General features: G+C 40.6%; 1 long non-coding RNA gene across 1 annotated transcript; it reads right to left on the bottom strand.

Annotated features, from left to right (window-relative positions):
- Nucleotides 1-494: 494 nt before the first annotated feature.
- LOC124031029 lies at nucleotides 495-1,660 on the bottom strand. Its single transcript, XR_006838069.1, has 2 exons — nucleotides 1,423-1,660; nucleotides 495-1,270 (listed from the first exon to the last, which is right to left on the bottom strand). It is a non-coding gene; the product is annotated as an uncharacterized LOC124031029 (long non-coding RNA).
- Nucleotides 1,661-2,820: the final 1,160 nt, after the last annotated feature.

Genomic DNA, 2,820 nt, shown 5'->3' on the forward strand with positions numbered 1-2,820 from the left:
TGGTTGAATAGGAACACCCCTGGTTGGATAGGAACACCCCCTGGTTGAATGGGATAGGAACACCCCCTGGTTGAATAGGAACACCCCTGGTTGAATAGGAACACCCCTGGTTGGAAAGTAACACACCACCTTTGATAGAACACCCTGGTTGGATAGGAACACCCCTGGTTGGATAGGAACACCCCCTGGTTGGATACGAACACCCCTTTTTGGTCAGGAACTACCCCCTTGTTGGACAGGAACAACCCCTTGTTGTCCAGGATAAACCCCTTGTTGGACAATAACACCACGTTGTTGGACAGGAACAACCCCCTTGTTGCACAGGAACAACCCCTTGTTGGACAGGAACAACCCCTTGTTGCACAGGAACAACCCCTTGTTGCACAGGAACAACCCCTTGTTGGACAGAAAACCTCCCTTTGTTGGGCACCCTCGCTATCGGTGGTGATAACCTGGTCCAGTACGATGTCACAGCAGTCCCGTGAAAGACAAAATGTTTTCAAACTGTGTATTGGTTTATTCTCATATCGTGTCCTACAAAAACATACAATTTAGTAGCTTCTACAAAACCTATGTGAACGTTAATATTATTATTAGAATGTTTATACAGACCAAACAAACCTTTCGTAGCACAAAAACACATTAAAAACAATTAAAATATCAGATAAATCTTGTTGCACACTCAGTAGTTCAATAACAAACTTGAATCTAATTGATAAAGAATAGTGCTTATTCTTTCAAATCTGTGGAGAAGATTTGAGTAGTTACCAAATTTACTTGAAATAAACATACATTTTTATTGTAAAAGTGGAGAGTGTATAAAAAATACATTATAAAATAACTGAGATGTCAAACATAACCATGAGGAAATAGCCTGGCGTACATTTGTGATGGGGAAGTCAGATACGATATTGTCAACACAGAAACAAATTATTTTTGAATAACAAATGAGGTAAACATTATATGGAATTTGAAGTTTGTTAGTTGCAACTGTAGGCCTATGTTATGATATCACCCTAAGAGGGGCCATTCAGGTGAAGGCCAGAGCTGGTTTTTCCCCTACAATTAGAATGACTGGCATGTGTACACTCAATATGGCTGCCGACAACTCATCATGGACGTTGACATGAATGAAATCATGCGTTCTAGTCATTCTAATTTCCTTTCATGGTTGTCTTCTCTTCTCTACGCCATCTCAATTGGTTCTTCTTGCAGTTGTGTCTCCAGCTTGACATCTTTCACTTTCTTTGTATCACTTTTGTGATTCTTCCTGATATTTGATATAAAAGAACAGTTCGTTATTTGTAGCATAAATATGCTAAAAAAACTAAAATAGAACAAACTGAGTAATTCTAATTTTCCTGTTCAACTAGTTTCCTAACAGAAGAGATTAGAGAAGAGAATGATGAATAGTGTACTTACTTGCTCTGCATGGCCAGGACAACAATGACTATGATGAGTATTGCTCCAGTGATCCCAAACACCACTCCTAGAATCAGGGCTGCAGGAAACAGAATAACAGGTCAGTGTTTAATTAACAGAAGACAATACATTTATATTAAGTCCAAACTGTTGAACAGGCCTACAGTATATTGTTTTTTAACAGACCGACACTACACAGTGCCTTTGGAACATATTCATAACCCCTGGCTTTTTCCACATTTTGTTACTTAACAGCATTATTCTAAAATGGATTAAATTATTTATTTTTTCTCATTAATCTACACACAATACCCCATAATGACAAAGTGAAAAAGTGTTTTTAGAATTTCTGCAAATTAAAAAAAAATTATATATGAGACACGAATATGAGACTCGAAATTGAGCTCATATGCATCCCACAGTTTGACCAATGGTCCCTGGGACAGAGCTCCAGAGTTTCTCTGTGGAGATGGGAGAACCTTCCAGAAGGACAACCATCTCTGCAGCACTCCACCAAGCAGGCTTTTATGGTAGAGTGGCCAGATGGAAGCCACTCCTCAGTAAAGGCACATGATAACCCTCTTGGAGTTTGCCAAAAGGCACCTAGGACTCTCAGACCATGAGAAAAAGATTCTCTGGTCTGATGAAACCAAAATTTAACTGAATGCCAAGCGCCAGGTCTGGAGGAAACCTGGCACCATCATCCTACGGTGAAGCATGGTGGTGGAGGCATCATGCTTTGGGGATATTTTTCATAGGCAGAGACTGGGAGACCAGTCAGGATCGAGGAAAGATGAACGGAGCAAAGTACGGAGAGACCCTTGATGAACCCTGTGAAAGGTCTGAATACTTATATAAATCTGATATTTCCGTTTTTATTTTTAATAGATTTGCACAGATTTCTTAAGAACGGTTTTGATTCGTCATTATGGGGTATTGTGTGTTGACTGGTGAGGGAAAAAACGGTTTTAATCAATTTTAGAATAAGGCTGTAACGTAACAAATGTGGAAAGGTTACAGGTCTGAATACTTCCGAATGCACTGTACAATACAAAAGTATGTGGACACCACTTCAAATGATGGGATTTGGCTCTTTCAGCCACATCCGTTTGCTGACAGGTGTATAACATCGAGCACACTGCTCGACCTCACTAATGCTCGTGGCTGAATGGAAGTCCCCGCAGCAATAATCAACATCCAGTGGAAAGCCTTCCCAGAAGAGTGGAGGCTGTTATAGCAGCAAAGGGTAGACCAACTCCATATGAATGCCTTCCCAGAAGAGTGGAGGCTGTTAAAGCAGCACAGGGTAGACCAACTCCATATTAATGCCTTCGCAGAAGAGTGGAGGCTGTTATAGCAGCACAGGGTATACCAACTCCATATTAATGCCTTCCCAGA

Source organism: Oncorhynchus gorbuscha, unplaced genomic scaffold (assembly GCF_021184085.1).
Source record: "Oncorhynchus gorbuscha isolate QuinsamMale2020 ecotype Even-year unplaced genomic scaffold, OgorEven_v1.0 Un_scaffold_20004, whole genome shotgun sequence".
NCBI lineage: Eukaryota > Metazoa > Chordata > Actinopteri > Salmoniformes > Salmonidae > Oncorhynchus > Oncorhynchus gorbuscha.